The sequence below is a fragment of the Oryctolagus cuniculus genome, chromosome 15, assembly GCF_051225735.1.
Source record: "Oryctolagus cuniculus isolate XC-2025 breed Fujian yellow rabbit chromosome 15, ASM5122573v1, whole genome shotgun sequence".
NCBI classification, from domain to species: domain Eukaryota; kingdom Metazoa; phylum Chordata; class Mammalia; order Lagomorpha; family Leporidae; genus Oryctolagus; species Oryctolagus cuniculus.
Genome location: NC_142881.1, coordinates 43128393 through 43151959, shown reverse-complemented (window position 1 = coordinate 43151959; position 23567 = coordinate 43128393). Strand labels below are relative to the sequence as shown.

General features: G+C 43.8%; 1 protein-coding gene across 27 annotated transcripts in view; it reads right to left on the bottom strand.

Moving 5' to 3' along the window:
- Positions 1 to 23567, bottom strand: part of SGMS1 (sphingomyelin synthase 1) — a 338931-nt gene that overhangs the window by 202456 nt on the left and 112908 nt on the right. For 20 of the 27 annotated variants that reach the window (XM_089314844.1, XM_089314838.1, XM_051823915.3 and 17 more), the window contains one exon: positions 18955 to 19046. The exons of 3 other annotated variants lie outside the window; for them this stretch is intronic. The gene's annotated coding sequence lies outside the window, so the exon portion shown is untranslated. Of the gene's footprint in view, positions 1 to 10796; positions 10941 to 18954; positions 19047 to 23567 lie in introns of all 27 variants that reach the window. 4 more of the 27 variants (XM_089314847.1, XM_089314846.1, XM_089314853.1 and 1 more) reach the window with 1 other exon arrangement.

Below are 23567 nucleotides of genomic sequence, written 5' to 3'. Positions count from 1 at the left end.
TGGACAACAATCCGACCCCTGTCAGGTCATCCTTCTGAGAGGCTGAACCACCCCTCACAGAAGGTCCCTAAAACCCTCAGAATAAGTGCCCTCTAAGTCAAGCATTCCCAAGGAATATTGCAGTGTTACGAAAACCCTTAGAGTACTGCTGAGAACTGAGCAAAAGCCAAACAGAAGGGCTTTATCACTCTGCTCTTGTGGCTGCCATTGGTCTGAATTTGCACAAGGAGCCTCTTGTCTCTGTGCTCCCAGGCAGCCCTTGAGCAGCAGTAGCCCAGGAACACCGAGGTCCTGGGCCCAGGCCAACCAGAGCTGAGCTCAATAGGCTTAAAGCAGGCGGCTGTAACACTCCTTTATCAAACACTCGGCAGTGCCAGAAACACAATTTTGCGCACACTATCACGTATCTGTGCAACAAACAGCAGGGCCAGTGTGAGCCAGGGGTTTACTCCTCCACCCTGCATGACACCCTGATTTTTGCGATCCCCACAGCAAATCTTTTTAATTTGCACTGAAGTGAAGGGACTGTGGAACCCACCTCTCCCTCACTGCTCCCCCAAAGTAGCCAGGAAGCAGCCAATAGTCTGGGATAATAACACTGCTTACCAACAGCCACAGGCCTGCCAGGCCACACTAAGCTGCCAATCATACACTCTTGCTGATAAGCTTTCAAGGAGAAGTCATCCTGAATGGCCTCATGCCATCCAAGGGACTTGAAAGCCAATACGGTAGTACCCCAGAGTGGCCAACATCCAAGAGCAATTTCTGTTCAGCCTAGAGGCTTCAAACAAGGAGGTGCCCTGGGTACGGAAAGGCCCAGCTTAGCCTGATGCCTGCTTAATGCCACACATCAAATCTCATCAACAAAGATTCCTTGAGTATCTGCTAAACCATGTCCCACTCCCACTCCCATGGGCCCCAGCCACTAAGCCCAAGCCCCCACGTCAGGCTCAGGCAACACATAGATCCCCCAAGGGTGCTATGTAACAACAGCACTCTATTTACAACTACAGTCACTTAACACGTGAGTTATTTGTTGTTGTTGTTTTTTGATTGATTGATTGATTGACTTGAGAGGCAGAGAGGGATCTTCCATCTGCTGGTTCATTCCCCAAATGGCAACAACAGCTCGGGCCAGACCAAAGTCAGGAACCAAGAGCTTCATCTGGGTCTCCCACGTGGGTATAGGGGCCCAAATACTTGGGCTGTCTTCTGCTGCTTTCCTAAGCACATTAGCAGTGAGCTGGATCAGAAGTGGAGCATCCGGACTCAAACCAGTGCCCATATGGGATGCCAGCGCTGCAGACAATGGCTTAACCAACTGTACTATAACGCTAGCACCTATTTGTTGCTTTTTTAAATAAAAATCAAGGAAAAAGTACCCAAAAACACTGCAGATTTTTTTTTACAAAATGATTTCATTTATTTATTTGAAAGGCAGAGTTACAGACAGAGAGAGGGAAAGACAGAGACAGAGACAGAGAGAGAGGTCTTCCATCTGCTGGTTCACTTGTCAAATGGCATCAATGGCCGCAGCAAGGCCATTATGAAGCCAGGAGCTAGGAGCCTATTCTGGGTCTTCCACATGGGTGCAGGGGCCCAAGCTCTTGGACCATCTTTTACTGATTTCCCAATCCATAAGCAGAGAGCTGGATCAGAAGAGGAGAAGCTGGGGCATGAACCAGCACCTATATGGGATGATGGCTTAGCCTACTGCACCACAGCGCTGGCCCTGAGCATGGCAAACATTGAAAGAGCTACACAATTTAAGAGCAGGGCGAAAGTCCTCCCTCAGGATGCTGACCATGCCTGAGGATGCAGATGTAGGGACACGAGTTTCTGAGGTCTCTTTCTAAGGACAGAAGATGTAGTCTAACACCGAATGAGTCCTAGAGCTGCACCCTGCAGCAACTGGCTCCAGCTTCTGTCGTCCTCTTCTCCAGCAACAAACTGGGCTTACATCCCTCCTGGTGTCACAGTGAAAAACCAAGTGAGAAAAAACAAGTCACTGCTCCATCATAGTGTATGGCACAGAATCAGTCACCCCATTAATACTCTTTGCTTGCAACACTTTTAAAAAACTTCCTTTCTGGCCGGCGCCGCGGCTCACTAGGCTAATCCTCCACCTAGCGGCGCCAGCACACCAGGTTCTAGTCCTGGTCGGGGTGCCGGATTCTGTCCCGGTTGCCCCTCTTCCAGGCCAGCTCTCTGCTGTGGCCCAGGAGTGCAGTGGAGGATGGCCCAAGTGCTTGGGCCCTGCACCCCATGGGAGACCAGGAGAAGCACCTGGCTCCTGCCTTCGGATCAGCACGGTGTGCCGGCCGCAGCGCGCCAGCCGTGGCGGCCATTGGAGGGTGAACCAACGGCAAAAAGGAAGACGTTTCTCTCTCTCTCTCTCTTACTATCCACTCTGCCTGTTAAAAAAAAAAAAAAAAAAAAAAAACCTTCCTTTCTTCCCTATTGAACATTCCTATTCTTTTCCTGATTATTAATTTCTCAAATTCTTTCAAAATTAACAAGTTGGAGCTGGCATTGTGGGCAGTGGGTTAAGTCACTGCTTCCAATGCCATCATCCTATATTAGAGGGCTAATTAAAGTCCTACCTTCTGTACTTCCAGTCTACCTCACTGCTAATGTGTCTGGGAAGGCAGCAGAGTATGGCTCAAGTAGTTGGGCCCCTGCCACACATGTGGGAGACCTGGATGGAGCTCCTGGCTTCAGCCTGACTCAGCCCTAACTACTTCACCATTTGGAGTGTAATATAAGCTCACTCACTCACAATCTCTCTCCTCCTTTCACTCTTTCAAGTAAATAAATAAATATTTAAAAACAACTAACAGTCCACAAATCCTCTTATTTCAGCAATTTAATGTCTGCTAAGGGTAGAAAACTTCCAGTCCTCTGTGTCTGTCAGTTCTGCATCCATGGACTCACCCGATAGTGAAAGTACTCAGGGAAAATAAATTGCATTTGTACTAAACATGTATTGGCTGTTTTCCTTGTCTTCACTCCCTCGACAACTTACTGTGACAACTACGCACATAGAATTTACATTGCACTAGGTTTTATAAGTAGTCCAAAGTGATTTAAAGTGCATAGCTATAGTATAATCTATGGAAGGATGTGTGTAGGCTATATGCTAACAGTTCACATTTTACATAAGAAACTTCAGCATCCTTAGGTTTCAGTAGCCTGGGGAGAGGGAGGGAGGTCCTGGAACTAATCCTCCAGAGATACTGAAAGCCAACTGCTATGTCATTTGCTGGTCACTCCACAATCGTTTGTGACCTTCACTTAAAAAAAAAGAAAGACCCACTAACTACAATACTAATGTAATACTTACAATTAAAAAGGTAGTTCATTTTGAAGACACCAGTTCTAGGTATAAAACTGTGGATATTTTAAAATTCCCCCCAACAATTCTACATTTAGTAGGCTGATTGTCTGAATAGTTTATCAGTGGGAATTGAAAATGGAGGAATACAGATTCAAGACTGTGGTAGACAAAATCATCACCCCAAATTCCACAACCTAACCCCCAGAACCTGTGAGCATATGTGACCTCACAGGGGTCACAGGGTGTGGCTGATGTGATTCAGTAAGGATCTTGAGATGGGGAAGAGCAACCCGAGTTATTCCCATGGGACCAATCCAAACACGTGGATCCTTCAAACCAGGGAACTCTTCCTGGATTTGACCACAAGAGGAAGGATCAGAAAGAAGTCAGGGAAAGATGGTGGAAAGGGACCTGAGCCCAGGAACACTGGTAGTCTCTACCTACTATAAAAGCCTCGCCTAAAGCCTAGATTGTAACCCAGGGAGGCCCATATCCTGACCTGCAGGAGCCTAAGATAATAAATGTGTGTCATTTACAGCACTCAACGTTGTGGGGATTAGCTACAGCAACAATAGAAAACTAACAGAGAGAAAACACAAGTTTGTTAACTTATAATTTTAAATCTTTCCAGAGGGTCTGCATCTTTACTGTATTTGCACTGCTGTAATTTTAACTCTTCCTTAGGCTTTCTCCCTTCCACACCTCACCCAATCCTACTTGTGTGTTCAGGAACTTCCTCAAGAGTCACCTCCTAAGGAATGATTTCCACTTTTTTTTTATTTTTTATTTTTGCCAGGCAGAGTTAGACAGAGAGAGAGACAGAGGGTTATAGACAGTGAGAGAGAGACAGAGAAAGGTCTTCCTTCCGTTGGTTCACTCCCCTAATGGCCACCACAGCCGGTGCTGCACCAATCCGAAACCAGGAGCAGGGTACTTCCTCCCGGTCTCCCATGCGGGTACAGGACCCAACCACTGGGCCATCCTCCACTGCCCTCCCGGGTCACAGCAGAGAGCTGGACTGGAAGAGGAACAACCAGGACTAGTACCCGGCACCCCAACCGGGACTAGAACTTGGGGTACCAGCGCTGCAGGCAGAGGATTAGCCAAGTGAGCCACAGCGCTGGCCAATTTCCACTTTTGGGCTCTCCCTGTCACTGATTTTAAGCTGTCTGTATGTGGTTTGGTTTGGTCCATGCCGTTGGATGGGAAATTCTCTAGAAACAAATCTTAAGACACTTGTCAGTGTAAACTCAACACCCCTTAACTAGCTTGGTGTATGCTTAATGATTGTAAGTGCTTTACTGGATAGCATTAAAGCCAAGCCAATTGAGTAAATCCCGTTTCAAATTAACAGTCTCCTGTTGGGGTCAAGACAGTTATGATCTCCAGCATATTATCCAGATATCCGTTCCACAACGGTGGAAATCACATACATATAACTTCTCTGGCCTCACAAATCACAGCCAAGAGTTCAGAGTTTAAATCCTTCAAAATCACAAAGGATGCTGATTATCAAGAAACACAGCTTAAGAGCTCCAGGGCATCAGATTTCTAGTTTGAATCCTCCAGTTGGTGCTGTAAAGATTCTGAGTTATATTTAAATGAGACTACTGGCTATAATATTGAAATTAGACCTCCTGCCTTCCACCAAGTTAAACATGTTGGTTTTCCCAACAGGACATCTTATAATCCTTTCAACAGGCCAGGAGGCAAGGTCACAGCACAGTTGTTACGACTGAGATTAAAAACAATCTAAAATTCTAACTCTGCAAGTGATGACTCTTTCAATGGCAATGAACCAGGAGAGGAGACAGAGCAAGATTTGACAAATGCTCACATACTAAAGGCTGCAGCCACTAAAGCCAGAGCAAGCAGCCTTTGTTTTAACTTCTCAGCAGCATTCTGTTACACAGGGGGTCATTAGAGCTTTTGCCATTCAGTAATAGTATTTTCTACTGTTCAATCAGAGACAAAAGTACTGAAGGGGCTACACCCTGTCTTTCAATCAGGCATTCTGTATAACTGATGACTTAATAAATCCTTATCCAATCACTGACAAATGGCAGACAGTGAATTCTTCTTGGTTATTTTAAACCAAAACCCATCATTAAATTTTAATTCTTGTTGTTGTTTTCATTGTACAGTCACATCTATTCAGGTATAATCTGCATGCAGTAGTCTACCCTTTTCCGTGTGGAAAGCTATGAATTTTGACAAACACATAATTACCACCACAATCAAGATACAGAACATTTCATTCATCCCAAAAAGTTCCCTGTGCCCTTTACAGTCAATCTTTTCCCACATCGTCTGCTCCTGGCAGTCACAGTCTGTTTCCTGACTCCACACCCCTCCCTTTTCTAGAATGTCATTTATATGGAATTACACAGTATGTACGAAAGGGTTTGGCTTATCTTACCTAACAATGCATTTGAGATACATCCAAATAATTAAGTTGTTCTTTGACAGAGATGTGCAGTATCCCACTGATAAACATACTAGTTTGTTTATGTATTCACCAGCTGAAACACATTTGGGTTTTTTCAAGTATGGACAGTTATTTTAAAAGCTGGGAGCAGGCATTGTGATACATTGGTTAAGCCACCACTTGGGACACCCACATCTCATATTGGAGTGCAGGATTCTAATGTCTTAAAGACTATACAAGGTATGCGGGAATGGACCATAAGATAGGTGAGTCTTATAGAAAAGTAGAAAAGTTATCACGGGGGGCTGGCATTGTGGTGTAGCAGGCAAAGCCACCACCTATGACACTGGCAACCCAAATGGTCGTCAGTTCATGTCCTGGTTGCCCCACTTCTGATCCAGCTCTCTGGTAATGTGCCTAGAAAAGCAACAGAAGATGTCCCAAGTGCTTGGGCCCCTGCTACCCACATGGAACATCCAGATGCAGCTCCTGGCTTCAGCCTGGCTCAGCTCTGGCTGTTGCAGCCATTTGGGAAGTAAACCAGCAGATGGCTGATATTTTCTCTCTGTTTTTCCTCTGTTCGTAGTAACTCTTATCTGTCAAATAAATAAACTTAAAAGAAAGAAGGAGAGCAGAAGAGAGGGGAGGGGAAGAAAGGAGAGGGGAGGGAAGAGGAGAGGGGAGGAGAGAAGAGGAGAGGGAAGAGGAGGAGAGGGGAGGAGAGGAGAAGAAGAAGGAGAAGAAGAGGAGGAGGGGAGGGGAGGGAAAAGGGAGAGGATAGGCAAGGGGAGAGAAGTTACCACTGGGAGACATAGGAGAAGCAACCCAGTTCAAGGAGTGAACCACACAGTAGCAGGTGATGGTTCAAGCACTTGGGTCCCTGCAACCCATGTGGAAGGCAGGAGTTCTAGGCTCCTGATTTCAGCCAGGCCCAGCCCTAGCTGTTGTGAGCATTTGGGGAATGAAACAGTAGATGGGGGTTCTCACACTCTCTCAAATAATAACAATAAAAAGAAATCAAAACATTAGAAATAATAGCTTAGAGGCTTTTGTGTGAACAGAGGTTTTTGTTTCTCATAGATAAATATGTAGGAGTGGAATTGCTGGCTTATATGGTACATATATGATTTTCTTTGTAAGAAAACTACCTGCTTTAAAGGCAGCTGTACCATTTCACATTCCGATCAGCAATGTAAAAGAGTTCTAGCTGCTCTTCTTTTGTCAGAATGTGGCATTACCCAATTTTGTCTGTTCTTAACCTTTTAATAGGTGTACAGTAGTATCTTACTGCTGGTGGGGTTTTTTTTGTTTTGTTTTGGAGGGGTTAACTTTGATTTTGAAATTACTCTAAACCAACATAGAAAGCGAAAGATAGTATAGGGGTTAGCACTGTGATATAATGGGTTAAGCCACTGCCTGCAATGCTGGCATCCCTCATGGCCATTGATTTGAACCCTGGCAGCTACACTTTTGATCCAGCTCCTTGCTAATGCACCTGGGAAAGCAAACGAGATGACCCAAGCAATTGGGCCCCTACAGCCACATGCAAGACTGGGATGAAGCTTCTGGCTCCTGACTTTGGTCTGGAAGAGCCCTGACCATTGTAGCCGTTAGGGAAGTGAACCAGCAAATGGAATCTCTCTCTGCTTTTCAAATAAATAAATGAATAAATAAATCTTTTTTTTTAAAAAAAAGGAAAAACAGTGAAGTGTTCCCATGTATGCTTCACCCAGCTTCTCCTCCGTCCTCCGGATCTTACATAATCACAATACAATTATCAAAAACAGAAACATGACACTGAGTACCATGCAATTAAATAAAATATGGGTCTGTTTAGATTTCACTTGTTTTTATGTGTTCTTTTTTATTGCATATAGTTCTGTAAAATGTAATTGTATGTTTAGATTTGTATAACCATGACCACAATCAGGATATGAATCTGCTACATCAAAGCATGTATATGTTGATAAACATCTGCTGGGGACTTTGATAAGTGATGATGACTTTCTTTTGCCCTTTTCCCTGGCCAAGTTAAAAACCAATGATCTCTTCTCAGGCTGCCATGTGCAAACCACAGTCAACGGAGAAGTTCACCCATCCATCCTGTTCATTTTTCCTTTATGAGAACAGGATGGAACAGTGAGCAAAAGAACAGATCTTGCCTTAAAGAAAAAAAAAAAACTTAGGGTAGGACAGACACCCATGCAATTATAAACTATGAAAAGTACTTTTCATGAATAAAAAGTACAATAAAAGATTACACAGAATAGGCAATTACCCATGTGAAGTTACCTTAGCACCCATAGGCCCCCAAAAAGTTTTCTCCATCCAGCCACCACAGGGAGCCAAACTCACCACAAGAGTGCCTACAGTTCCACAGTTCCAGAAGTCTTCTATATAGACAAGCCACAGTGAGATCCCAGCAGACTGGGGCACACAGGAACCACCACTGGCTTCTGGCTAACATCTGGTCATGACCCTCTGCTCTTGTCAGAGGGACCTATACTTACAACACCTCTCCTAATAGCCTATATCTAGTTTTGTTATTAATCCCTAACACTATCTGTTCCCATGCATCTCTCTCTCTTCTAAACCAATAGTCCCAGTAGTCTGATTCATCTCTGTATCTCCTGGCATCTGTTCCCCAGTTCCCACACACACAGTAGGTAGTCAATAAATGTCTTGAGATTACACAAGGTGTGACTCAGATTATAATGTTCACAGTAGGGCTTTGGGGGAGTAGACTGTAATATGAGTGGGTTTCAACAGGAAATCCACCAATGGGAGGCATGGGACAAGCAATCCAGTTCAAGAAATGGAGCACAGTGTACATAAATCTAACAACAGGATGCCCGGGCACCTGAGAGAGGATGGGAACAGGACCAGAGGATATGGCAGGAAACAGACATGGTCATGCACACTAAAGCTCAGGACCACCCTAGCCTGGCACCTGCTGGGAAGCCAAGCAGACACACTGCTGGTAGAGAAGGGGCTAGGTAAGGGTGAGCTCTGGCTATACGACTTTGTTTGAAAAGGCATTTGCCAAGAGCTGGGCTAGAGAAGACCAGGAACTCAAAAAGCAGCAAGCAATTGCAACAGCTGCAAAGGCAGTCAGCTAGGAAATCACTAAGAAATGAAAGCAACTAGGGGGAAAAAAATCTCTCAGAACACAGGTAGTTAGTTATACATATGACTGGCTTTTTCCCCCGACAGGCTCTAATCTTCCCTAAACTATCAGGCTCCATTTCCAAATCCTCTGAACACAACGACTGGCCTGGGTAGACCCCTCCTGCAAGGCCTCTTGGGCCAGCCAAGCGAAACTCGCAGCCATGGCTCTCAGCTCTGCACTGGTGGAGCCCCCACACATAGAAACTGTTTATATTTAGTGATTAGTAAGCCCAAGAATCTCTCAAACCAAATCACTGAATGCTCTGCAATTTTAAAGTCTCAGAAAATGATTCCAGCCTTTGTTTCCAAAACTACCAGCAGTTGCAGCATCACCACACAGCCTGGATCCAAGACTCTTCATAACCAGGACGCTGAGCTTTGCCACCTGCCACGGCCCAGGGTGCTCTGTGGACTTCTGAGAAGAAGGCAGGCCCTGCAGCCAGCCAGAACCCCCCTCCCGGAACATCTAGGAGTTGTGAGATCCCATACAACCTGCAATATACCCCCAAGATGAAACAAGGATGCCCTTGTACCAATTTCGCTTATAATTTTTCTATTACACCCATATGTGGGTAGAAAATGCTACCATTATGTTGCTGTTTGCTAAACACACTGAGCTCCTCAGATTCAAGGTGTGAAGTACCAGCCAGTCCCAGTCACACAGGTTCAAGCTACACCAACTGTTTCAGCTCTCACTGTGTAATGAAGGTTTCCACAGAGAAAGACTAGCTTCCCGGTCACACCATGCACTGCAAGGTAAAACAGAACCTGGCAACTCTAAGAGGGTCAGTGGCTTCTGAGCAAGACAGCGACACAACTGCCCTTCTGAGCTCCTGTGGGAAGGTCCCCAGGCATCAATGCAGGCCTCTGTCCACCGCAAAGACCCCAGCTGTGGCTCCCAAACCAGTGCCCCCTCCTCCCACAACAGCTCCTGTCTCCAAAACTGCCTTCTCTGACCCTATCCCAAATCAAAACGGCCCTATCTCAACCATTCCAGTTAGGAAACAATCTACAGTGTGAATGACACAAGGGCTTCAAGGTCATAGACAACACGTTAACACCCCCTCCCAGGCTCTCGCTCACCCAAAAGCTGCATAATAATTAACAGTGAGGATAACACTGAAAATTCATTAAGCACATACTCTTCAATTTAGAACATTATCATTCAGCTTTATACTAAACTCAAAATGAAGCCACATAAGCCCAAACTGCTGAATTGTATTTAAAATCATTTTTAAAAATACAAGATACTTCTCACAGATATTGCTGTTATTTCACATCAGACACTGGAACTGGGTTATTCTGCAATGGCACAACACTGCCAGAAATCGGCAGAGACTGCGTACAAAATGACCCCAAAGGAAATGTTACACACCCTATGTATTTTAAATCACAAAGAACAACTATGACTCAAAGCTGAGTTTTAAAATCTCATTTGAATCTCAACTCTCCTCCTACCCAAGAAAAGGAAACATATTGTTGAGTTCAAAAGGCCCAAACAAGATATCAAAAAGCTCAATGTGAACACCAAATAAAAGAGATTTTTTAGAATTTATCTACAAATGCTAAAACCACAGCTATGCCGCTGCCTACATGCCACTGTGTTTTATCGTAGGTATTTCTGCCTGATGCAGTCTAAGTGAAATGCCCATTTTTTCCTAGCTATCCAAAGAGCAAGGAGAAAGGACCTAACTTGTTGGTGATTATCAACTGCTATAATTGAATGTGTCAAGAAAATCCTCCAATTCATGTTTTGTTAATGATATTTGGAAGTGGGGTCTTTGGGAAGTAATTAAGATAGGTCCCCCATGATGGCGTTAGCAGCTGAAAAAGAGGAAGACAGACCAAAGCCAGACCACTCACTAGGTCTTGCCATCTGATGCCCTCCATCATGGCGACACAGCCAGAAGGCCCTTGACAGATGTCTGAGCCATTTTCTCACACTTCTCGACTTCCAGAAGTCAGAGCCAAGTACACTTCATAGATTATCTGGTTTCAGGTATTGATCTGAACAGAAAACAGAGTAAGACATCAAACCTTGGTATGACACATCTTAGAGACTGCTAAATGCCTCTTAATATCCATTCTCTTCTCTTCCTAAATTACAGAACCCCCAGCTGGTTTATTGTTGTTGTTGTTGTTATTTGTTTTTCTAACTGATAACCAGCATAGGGATCTCAGCTTTCAAGCTCTTGCAGCAGGGTGTGGTAACCCGGCTGGGAGTTAACCCAGCAGTTTTCAAAGAGTGGTCCAGGGCCGCGAGAGCCCCCAAAGCTTTTTTTAGATAGTCCCTGAGGCCAACATGGTTTTCAAAATAATACTAACACAGTATTTGTCTTTTGAATGCTCATTCCTTGCTGAGTGCACAGCGAGGTTTCTGAGGCCACTTGACAAATGGTAACCACAACAGCCTGCGTGCAGCAGCAGGCTGGACAGTTCAGTTGTCTTCTGATGAACAGATACTAAGGAGACTTACAGAAACGCCACGGAGACACAGTCTTCTCACAGTTGGAAAGTCGTTATTTTTCATTAAAAATATAATTTATGCACATCTGTAATGGATTTATGGTTATTTTTAAATGGATTTTTAAAATTTCTCATTTGATTTCTAATATGGAAAATACATGTATTTGCTTCCAACAGCTGTTTAAAATTTCGTGGCTTAAAAATAACACATATTTATTATCTTAGTTCTGGAGGTCAGGAGTCTAAAGGAGGGTCTTACAGAGCAAAAGTCAAGGTGTGGGTAGGCTGGGTTCCTCCTGCAGGCAAGAGAGAATACATCCCTTGCAGAACTCTGAGTTTGTGCTCCACCTTCCAGAAATAGTATCACTTTTTTTTAATGATTTATTTATTTATTCAAAAGTCAGAGTTACACAGAGAAAGGAGAGGCAGAGAGAGGTCCTCCAACTGATGGTTCACTCCCCAACTGGCCACAACGGCCGGAACTCTGCCAATCCGAAGCTAGGAGCCAGGAGCTTCCTCCAGGTCTCCCACATGGGTGCAGGGGCCCAAGCAGTTGGGCCATCTTCTATTGCTATCCCAGGCCACATCAGAGAGCTGGATTGGAAGTGGAGCAGCCGGGTCTCAAACCCACATCCATATGGGATGCCTGCAGGCCAGGGCGTTTAACCCGCTGCCCCACAGCGCCGGCCCCATAGAAATGGCATCACTTTGACCTCTGCTTCTATCCTCATGTTGCCTTCTCTGTGACCCTCTGCCTCCCTCTTACAAGGACTCTTGACTATATTGGGTCCACCTGGCTAGACCCCATGTCAAGATTCTTAACTTAATCACATCTGGAGTCTCTTTTGCCTGGTGAAGTCACATGTTCACAAGTTTCAGGGATTAGAATGAGGATATATTTGGAGGCCATTATTCTGCACTGCTATAGGCTATATACAACCCATACAAGTAAAACTCCTTGGGGTCCTCAGTATTTTTTAAGTTTATAGAGGGGTCCCAAAATCAAAACATTTGAGAATCATTGGTTTAGCATTTGAATAAGAGTAAGCTGGTTATTAAGTGGGAAAAGGAAAGCTCAGAAAAATTAAGTGATTAGCCAAAGTCACACAGACTGTTGATTGAACTTCAACTTGAGCCCATGCAGTCTGGCTACCAATCAATCTAGTGCAGATCCTTCTGTGCCATGAGGCCAACCATCAAACATCCAAGAGTGTAGCAAAAGTGAATAAAAATTATTCCGTGGGAATTTTTCTAGGCATCAAATAAAGAGTACAAAACAAGTAAATATTCAGATGTAAACTTGGTGGGCAGGAGAGAGAACAAGTTGGAAAGGAAAGCATTTAAAATAATCCAAACTTTTCAAATCTTTATTTAGAAATATACTAATTTATTACCTCAAGTGAGAAAGGAGGTCAATGACGAGATTGGCCAAGTGCTCCAGGGTTGAGGCAGAGAGACACACCTAACTATACTCAGTCCACAGGTACACATTTATTGATCAGTGCCCTGAGCCTCAGGAACTAGGCACAGGAAAGCGCTGTATGGGGTTAGACCTGGAGACCACAGCAGATTCACAGTCACTCACAATACTGATGTCAAGCCCCAGTTGTTAACAGTCTAACTGACTGTGACATCTGAAAGATCACCTTCTTGTGCTGTCTCTCCCAGCTGTTTTGGTGTGACCAGAATCACAGTTCCACAATTGGAAAGAAACTGCACTCAGCCATACTCTGTTAAAACCATGCTAATGATCCAAATCACAATCTTCAGAGTTTACAATAAAATAAAAATATTTACAATAAAAGAGAAGATCTAGAAGGCGCAAAGGGCCACATACAGTGTTCTCAAATGAACAGCCTACACCAAGCCAACAGAACCAGAGGAGGGGTGATTGGGTCCCCGTCCCCACCCCTGAGAAGTGTACACTTGTGAATGACAGCTCCTGCCCAAGTGAAGCTTCTCAAGTACTCAGCTAACCCAACCATTTGGAAAGTAAAAACCAGCAGAAGATGCTGAACTGAGAGCCAACAAAAAACATATTTAAGGAACTACAAGGAATTTGCTATCCAAGGTAGAAAGAGCCCCAAACTAGCTAGTTTGATACCAACATTTTCTACGTGAACATATGAGGCTAATGCCTATGAAATTTTTCAGAGAACCTCTAGTCACAGAACTCAGTATTTTTTACAAAAAGAAGAAACGTGTAGCCTGTCTTATGATTACATTAGTATCCCTCTAACCTACAAAACATAATCTGCTGTTTAGAGACATCCTAATGTGTCATTTTCATCACAAAACCCCTGCACACACCTGTCAAATCTGTACAGCCTCTAAAAAGGTCTATAGGCACATATTCTGCTACAGATTAATTGCTTGACATTAATTTTAAAATAACTTTTTTCATGTGCCAAAGCCTAAGGCAACTTAACATTTTGTAGACCAAAAATTTCATGCTGCTTTCTACGCCTATTAAGGAGATGTAGAATGTAAGGACATGGAGCTTACAGGAGATGAAGCTGTTAATTCACAACAGCAAACATCTATTTTTTGCACGCCACAACTAAATCTTTCAAATCCAGCATCCCATATAGAAAGAAAAATGACACTTTGACAGAATACAGATTAGAGGTATAATGAATTTATGCTGATAAGTACTCTGTTCTAGTGAGTTATTTCAAGAATAGTAATTCTGATTCCCAAGGGAGTAAATGTTCAATAGATTAGCCAGAAAAAGAACTTGGACAAAACTGCATAGATATACTATGTGGTATGAATACAGATATGGCCTAGTAGTTTTCAAAGAGATCACTATTTCGGTATTTTCTTTATCCTTAGGTGAAATAAATGAAAGCAATGTATATGTAAAGTATGAAGGATTTAAGAACATTGGTAAAGGCATATTTTAAAAATCATCTGAGGAGCTGGTGCTGTGGCATAGTGCGTAAAGCCATCGCCTGCAGTGCCAGAATCCCGTATGTGTGCCAGTTCGAGTCCCAGATGCTCCACTTCCACTCCAGCTCACTACTACACCCTGCGAAAGCAGTAGAAGATGGCCAAGTCCTTGGGCCCCTGCACCCACATGGGAGACCCAGAAAAAGCTCTTAGTTCCTGCCTTCAGATCGGCGCAGCTCCAGCTGTTGCAGCCAATTTGGGAGTAAATAAGCAGATAGAACCCCTCTCTCTTTTTCTCTGCCTCTCCTTCTCTCTCTGTGTAACTCTGACTTTCAAATAAATAAATAAATCTTTTTTTAAAAAAATCACCTGGGCACTCATGATTCAGGAATTATGGGCATTAAGTATTCTCAAGGTCCTTCTACTATACTATACTACAATTAAATTCTGAATGAACCACTTTTAAAAACACTTTTAAAAATATTTTATTTATTTATTTGAGAGGTAGAGTTACAGACAGTGAGAGGGAGAGACAGAGACAAAGGTCTTCCTTCCATTGGTTCACTCTCCAAATGGCTGCAATGACCGGAACTGCACCAACCCAAGGAGCAGCTGGGACTAGAATTGGAGCCCATATGGGATGCCAGTGCCGCAGGCGGAGGATTAACCTACGGAGCCACAGTGCCGGCCCCTAAAAATACTCTTTAATAAAAAGTTTTTTAAAAAAGATTTTTCATTTATTTATTTGAGAGGTAGAGTCAGACAGAGTGGGAGAAAGAGAGCCAGAGAGAGAGATCCTCCATCCACCAGCTGGAGCTGGGCCAATCCGAAGCCAAGACCAGGAGTTCCTTCCGGGTTTCCCATGTGGATCCAGGGGCCCAAGGACTTGAGCCATCTTCTACTGCTTTCCCAGGCCACAGCAGAGAGCTGGATCGGAAGAGGAGCAAGTTTGACACAAGCCAGAGCCTATGAGGGATACCGGCACTACAGGTGGCGGTTTAGCCTACTACACCGCAGCACTGGCCCCTAAAAACCTACTTTTAATGAAGTGGTTAGTTCCAGGTAGAGAAACAAATACAATGAGAATATGGCAAGAACCATGGACTCAAACCTATGCAAAGAGTACTGAAGGGTAAACGAAGGCTGGAGTTACCTGGGTGGCAACTATGAATATAGCAATTGGACGGGGAGGCTAGCCCTCCAGCTTCCAGCAAGGTAGGAAAGCCCAACCTGGATACCAGGTTTCAGAAGGGAACAAAAGTGGTCCCGGGCCGAGAGTGTCCTCCTGGCCCCAGTACAAATTCAAATCTTGCAAAGTAATACTTCAAGATTCCAGGATATAATTATCAAGGAAATGTTAACATGTAAACAAAATTTACCATGCACACCAAGAAAGAAGCACAAACACAGATTTAAATCATCAAGGATTAAAGAGACTGGTATTATCAAATATAGGGTATGAAATAACTCTGTTGAATGTTGTTTAAAGATTAAAAAAGTTAAAAAATGAATAAGCAAAAAAACTATCAAAATATATTCAGACAGATTTAAAGCGAAGCTAGAACTTATAAAAATAAAAAAGAAATCACTGAAATTAAAAATTCAATAGATGGATTAAACAGAAGACTCAACAAAGCTGAAGAAAGAATAATTGAACTGAAAGCTAAATCTTAAGAAATCATCCAGAATGCAGCAAAGAAAAAACAAAGAAAGCAAACACATTAAAAGACGGGAAGAGTAAAAAGAGATCTAACATCCACTTAATCAAAATACAGAAGACAACAGAGAGTGAAGAAGAGACAGTATTCAAAAGCATCAATATCTGAGAAATTTTCAGAACTGATAAATGGCATGAATCCACGGACACATGCAACACACGGAATACAAACAGGATTTTAAAAAAAAGAGATACATAAATACACTGTAGTGAAACTGCAGGAACAAAGACAAATAGGCAATCTCACAGTAAGTCAAATCTACCAAATAATGGCAAATGAAAGCCCAACAGATGTCCTAATAGCAAAAACAGAAGTCACAGGGCAATACAACAATATGTTCACAATGCTGGAAGAAAATAACTGTTAACAAAGAAGTGTAAGAGTGAAATAAAGGTATTTCAGAAACCAAAATTGACAGAAATTACTACAAAGAAATTGTCAGGAGAGAAAATTCTGAAGGAGAGGACAGGGACAGTGTAGAGGAAGCAAGGAGCAAGAAATGGTTTACATATAAAATTAAACAAATATCTAAACAATAACAAGTCCCTAATTTTTCTTTTTTTTTTTTTAACAGATGTATTTATTTGAAAGAGTTACACAGAGAGAGAAGGAGAGGCAGAGAAGAGAGAGAGGTCTTCCATCTACTAGTTCACTCCCCTATTGGCCACATCAGCTGGAACTGTGCCGATCCGAAGCCAATAGCTTCCTCCAGGTCTCCCATGTTGGTGCAGGGGCCCAAGGACTTGGGCCATCTTCCACTGCTTTCCCAGGCCACAGCAGAGAGCTGGATTGAAGTGGAGCAGCCAGGACATGAACCGGCGCCCATTTGGGATTCCAGCACTGCAGGCGGCAGCTTTATCTGCTACACCACAGCGCCGGCCTCCCTAATTTTTCTAATACAAATTGTCTAATTGTATGGTGAAACAAATAACAGGACTGAAATACTGGAAAGAACAAATAAACACTGAAGGACAAAGCATTCATTAGGAATCCTATGCGTTTTTTATTATTGTGAAAGGGGATCAGAATACCTTATACACAACCAACTTCAAAACTGTTAAGTGTACACAGTGATCTTTTTTTTTTTTTATTTTTTGACAGGCAGAGTGGACAGTGAGAGAGAGAGACAGAGAGAAAGGTCTTCCTTTTGCCGTTGGTTCACCCTCCAATGGCCGCCGCGGCTGGCGCGCTGCGGCCGGCGCACCGCGCTGATCCGATGGCAGGAGCCAGGAGCCAGGTGCTTTTCCTGGTCTCCCATGGGGTGCAGGGCCCAAGCACCTGGGCCATCCTCCACTGCACTCCCTGGCCACAGCAGAGGGCTGGCCTGGAAGAGGGGCAACCGGGACAGAATCCGGCGCCCCGACCGGGACTAGAACCCGGTGTGCCGGCGCCGCTAGGCGGAGGATTAGCCTAGTGAGCCGCGGCGCCGGCCAGTGTACACAGTGATCTTGCAGGGTAATCATTTTTTTTTTTTTTATTTGACAGAGTTAGACAGTGAGAGAGAGAGACAGAGAGAAAGGTCTTCCTTCCGTTGGTTCACCCCCAAAATGGCTGCCACAGCCGGAACTGTGCCAAACCGAAGCCAGATGCTTATTCCTGGTCTCCCATGCGGGTGCAGGCACTCAAGCACTTGGGCCATCCTCCACTGCTTTCCCGGGCCAGCAGAGAGCTAGACTGGAATAGGAGCGACCAGGACTAGAACCCGGCACCTATATGGGATGCTGGCACTGCAGGCGGAGGATTAACCAAGTAAGCCACCACGCCAGCCCCTCCAGTGTAATCATTATAACAACAGAAATAAAATGTATAATCTCCCAACCAGCAAAAAGAAAAAAAAATTGAATGAGAATATAAACCAACAAGATCTTCAACACCCTCCCCACAAAAAGAAGGAACATTAGCAATGAAAATGGACCACACCCACACAGTTAAAAGAAACTGTCAAACTGTCTTTCCAAAAACAAAACAGAAAGAGAAACAAAATACATTAGCCATACAAGTAAAGATTGAAAAATCTGCTTATATTAAGTCATAAACATTACTTTCCAAAGATGTTCAATCTTACTACAAAACAGAAAAAGCAAATTAAGACAATGATATGCTGGCAATAAAATCCCCCCAGATCCCAAAAACTGGTGGGCGGTGAAACAACAGATCAACTGTGACATATTTTCAAAGAATTTTATTGCTAATTTATTATATTATATATAATATATAATTTATTATCATTACACACACATAACAAGTAAATCTTACAACATAATCGTATGAAAAAAAGTGCACACTATACCATCTTCATCAAACTTAGAAACAGATAAAACCAAGCAATATATTGTATGTATGTAGACACACGGAGAGACATAGTAATCGTGTGCTAGAATGGAGAACAATGATTAAAAACACTATTTAGTTCAGCTGGCTTTTATGTTCTAGGTCAAGCTCTTTATCTCATTTCAGACTGGTACTCTGAGCAGCACTGGCCTACACTGTTCAACTCCAGGAAAGGCAGGCCTGTTAACTAATATTCCAAGATCAAAGCCTCAATCAAAAGCAATTCCAGATTAAAGGAAAAGGTCTGGTCCCAAACAGCACTCCCAGGCCTTCCTGCAGCCTTTCTACCAGGTTCATGCAAGTTCAGAGCCAGCAGCACTTGTTTCTGCCATTTTCAGTGACTCAAGTTGATATGATTTCCCTGTGTCCTTTGTACATTACTACCACCCTGGGCCACACTGCTTGCCTCTCCAAGTGGGCTTGGGGGGAACTGGCCTCTTACATTCTCTTTCCTCTTTTCCCCATACCACACTGGCCTTTTGCAGCTGATTTTGCCTGGGAACCAAGTTAGTCTAGAAGTCCCTGGATCGTATCAGAGCCTCAATCTCGGAACAAAGCAAGAGCAAATACAAGGAAGTTCAGATCCAGGAGTTCTTTGAGAATGGGTGACTTACCTGTGTTGTCTTTTCTACACCCTCTGCTGTGCTCTAACTTCACTGTTCTTGAAATTCACAGTCCACAACTCCTTCAGTCCCTGATGTGTTGCCTGGAATAACAAAGGCAGGAAATGAGAAAGGAGGCAACCAGAAGGAACCAAAGCGTCCACTGGGAAAACAAACTCTCTCCTTCAATCAAGTAAAAACTTGACCTTTAAGAAGGACAGGGGCCACCTAAATTAAGGAAAAGCTCCACCTTATAATAAGCCATTTTTCATCTTTATCCAAAACTATTAATAGAAACTTAATGTTTATAAAATTATTATTTATAAAATGCTTTTACATGCATATTCTCTTTTTAAAAAGACATTTATTTATTTGAAAGGCAGACTTACAGAGAGAGAGAGAACAACAGAGGGAATTTTCCATCTACTGGTCCTCAACGGCCAGGTCTGGTCCAATTCGAAGCCAAGAGCCCACAACTGTACTCTGGCCTCCCCTGTAGGGTATCAGGGGCCCAAGTACATGGGCCGTCATCCACTGCTCTCCCAGGAACATTGGCAGAGAGTTGGATCAGACACAGAGCACCCAAGACTTGAACTGGCTCTTAGATATAGGATGCCAGCTTAACCCAGTGTGCCACAACACCATCCCCAAGCCTTAGAATCCTAATTAACAGGCAAGCATTATTTTTAAAGGCAGCAGCTGAAGTTCCCAAAGGGTGGGGCATACCCTCCACCACCATCACCACACCCTCCCAATACCTAGCACTAAAGAAGACGTAAGCCTAGCTCTACGACCCCTTCTTCCAAACTCCTCCATGACACCAATAAGATGATAATGTCAACTTGAACCTCAATATGGTCATTTCTTCTAGCACCAAATATGCTTTCTTAGTCAACAGTCTTGGAGTGGGCTGCCAAGTGATGGAGATATCGCCACAGGATTGCTAACTTTTTAAAATATTTCTTTATTTTTTATTTGAAAGTCAGACTTACATAGAGAGAACAAAAGACAGATAGAGAGCGAGATCTTCCACCTGCTGTTTCACTCCCCAAATGGCCACATCAGCTGTGGCTGGGCCAGGTAGAAGCCAGGGGCCAGGAATTTCATCCAGGTCCCCCATAGGGTGGCAGGGGTTCAAGCACTTGGGCCATCTTCTGCTGTTCTTCCCAGGCCATTAACAGGGAGCTGGATAGGAAATGGAACAGTGGGACTTGAACCAGGGCCCATATGCGATGCCAGCCTGCACCACAACACCAGCTCCAGGATGGCTAATTTACCACAGACAACCCCAAGGATGGGAAATCAGCACCAAGGTAGGTAAGAAGCACCTGCATCTTTTTCACACACCCTCCTTTCATAGGTCATAACTCTAATTGCTAGGCTTATTATTATTATTAAATAGTTACAAACTTTCAGAAAAATTGCAAAATAATAATTCAATGAATGTTCAAGTACTGTTTACCTAGATTCACCTGTGAACATTTAACCCATTTGCTGAATCGTTCACAGGCTCTCTCCACATACACATTTTTAAAAATATATTTATTTATTTATTTATTTTATTTGAAAGAGCCACAGAGAGAGAAGGCGAGGCAGAGAGAGAGAGGTCTTCCATCCGCTGGTTCACTCCCCAATTGACCACAACAGCTGGAGCTGCGCCGATCCAAAGCCAGGAGCCAGGAGCTTCCTCCAGGTCTCCTACACAGGTGCAGGGGCCCAAGGAGTTGGACCATCCTTCACCACTTACCCAGGCCACAGCAGAGAGTAGAGCAGCCAGGACTCGAATCGGTAACCACATGGGATGCCTGCACTACAGGCGGCGGCCCCACCGGTTACACCACAGCGCCAGCCCCTCCACATACACTTCAGCATTTTTTATTTTCTGAGCCGTATGGAAATAAATGCCATCCATCACGACCTTTTCCCTCCAAACACTGCAAAATTTACTTCCTGAGAATAGGATGTTCTCTCACACAACCACAATGCAGTCATCAACCTTAATAACGGCAATATTTATATAGGACAATCCTTTAATTTACTGTCATGTTCAATTAATCCCAAATGCTCTTTGGGCATTTCCTTTCCCCCCAGTTCAGACTGTAAGAAAGGAATGTTACAAAGGGCATGCAGTCACCATTTTTTGTCTGCTTCCTTTAACCTGGAACACACAGCCTGCCTCGGTCTTTCGTGACGTTAACACACTTTAGATGGAGACAGCCTCTCTCCTTTTTATATTAATAGAAAACCTCCATTTGTGACTTCTGTGACGTTTCCTCAGGTGATTCCGGAGGATTCAGTTCGGGTTGCACATTATCAGCCAGAAAACCACAGAAGTGCCACTGTCTTTTTCCAGAGGTCATACCTCAGACACAAAAAGCCTCCACCACAGACTGATGATGTGCACTTTGATTAACCAACTAATGTGTTGTCCAGTTTCCCCAGTAAAGCATTCTTCTGTCCCTTGCAAGTAGTAAGTAATCTGGCTGGATCCTTTAAGGCCATGCAAATATTTTCTCTCACTAAAGCTTTTCTCTCAGATTTATCATCCATTGGTGATGCTTGCCTGACTTTAATACTGTGGTGGCTACAACACACTGATTGTCCCAACTCCAATTCCCTCCATGTTCCCATGCGTTACTCAGCATCCTACATTATTTATGCATCTATTTATCTATTTATAAGCAGTGCCATACATGAAATTCTATTTTTTTCAATGATTTATCATTTGTGTACTTAATTACTTTGGTGCTAAAAATGTCTCAGATGTAGACAGTGGCAGCTCCTGTCAGCTCACTGCTGTATCTTTGTGACACACTTCATCTTCGTTTTCTTGCTTCTATTTCCTTAACTTGCTGACATTGAAAAAAAAAATACATTCTACGCTCATCTTGTACCTTCTGTGCCTCTGTCCTAAATGCAGACACTTCTTCAAAAGTGCCTGGTTCCCTTCAGTGCAGAATGCTCTGAGAGAACAAGATGTGGTGTCCCATGTTGTACAGGCATTGACTATTTCTGGTGGTTACTTTCAATTTTGAATATTATAAGGCAGACAATTAGAGGATATTTGGTTTGGGTCTGGAGGCTAAGTTTTGGTGGATCCTCTTGATCCTGTCTGGCTTGGTTTTATACTTGATCGAAGCAGGTCTTCGTCAGTTTTGTATATACTCCTCCGATAAGGCCAGTCTGAGGTATACGGTCCATATTCCTGGGATGTGGATGTCTTGGTGTTTCACAGCATGGCTGAAGTGCTGCTTGGCAAGGTGCTCCACCAAGGCTAGGCAGAACCCAGTCTCTCTCAGTAATGCCAAGCACTGGCACTGCCACTCTCCTCTTGGCCTGGCAGCAGCTGCCCCCTGCTAAGCCCCCCATATGTAGGAAGGACCCTCTCCTCCAGCAGCTCTCTCTTCTCCAGTGCCCTTGTTTGCCGGCCTCTGCAGCAGCTCTGAGCTCCAATGTGTGTCTTCTCTGTGCTATGAGACCACCAAGCTCTGCCAGGATTCAGCTCCTTGTACCTCAGCAGCGGAAGAGCGCAAGCAGAAAACTAGGGCAAGCTCAAGTGTCCCCTCCTGGGATCCTCTTCTCTAAAGGACTGCAGTCCTGGCTGCCTGAGGTCGGCTGCCAACTGCCACACAGATGGCTGCCCCGTTTCCTAGCTGTTCACCACAGCGGGGCAGGACCAGCACCACCCACATTTTTCTCTTCATGCCTTTAACATGAAGGCTCTGTTGGGAAGGGTTAAGAATCAAACACTTTAGCATATACCAAATGTCCTTTTTTGAAAAAAAGACTTTATTTATTTATTTGAGAGGTAAAGTTATAGACAGAGAAAGAGAGAGACAGAGAGAAAGGTCTTCCTGTCCTTAGTTCACTCTCCACAAGGCTTCAACGGCCAGAGCTGGGCTGATTGGAAGCCAGGAGCTTCTTCTGTGTCTCCCACGTGGGTGGCAGGGGCCCAAGAACTTGGGCCATCTTCTACTGCTTTCCCAGGTCATAGCAGAGAACTTGATTAGAAGAGAAGCAGCCGGGACTTGAACCAGCATCCTTATGGGATGCAGGCACTGTAGGCGGAGGCTTAGCCTCCTAAGCCACAGCAGCACTGGCCCCCAAATGTTCTTTATTTAAACATGTCAAAAAAAACTTGCTTTATAAAAACCTGTTTTTTAGGAACATGCATGTTCACTTTGTGGCAACAGAAACGCTCTGTTGCAATGAGGAGATTCCAAACAAGATGAAAGTGAGGTGCTTCCTCTGGCCTCAGAATCAGCCCTAAAGCCATTCGGATCTGGCTGAAAAGCCCATGAGAGTATTTCAGGCATGGAAAGCCAAGACACTCTGGCAAAAAAAAAAAAAAAAACAAAAAAAACAAACAAACAAACCCTAAATGAAAGATCTCTGTGAGTGAGATCCCAGTGGAAAGAACAGGTCTTCAAAGAAGGAGGTACCTTTCTCTGAAGGGAGGAGAGAACCTCCACTTTGACTATGACCTTGTCTAAACAAGATAAGAGTCGGAGAACTCAGAGGGCTTCCATAGCCTTGGAAACTCATGACTGGAGCATAGGGAGATTACTGATGCCATAAACAGGAGTGTCAATTTGTAAAGTCAACAACAAGAGTCACTGTGCACT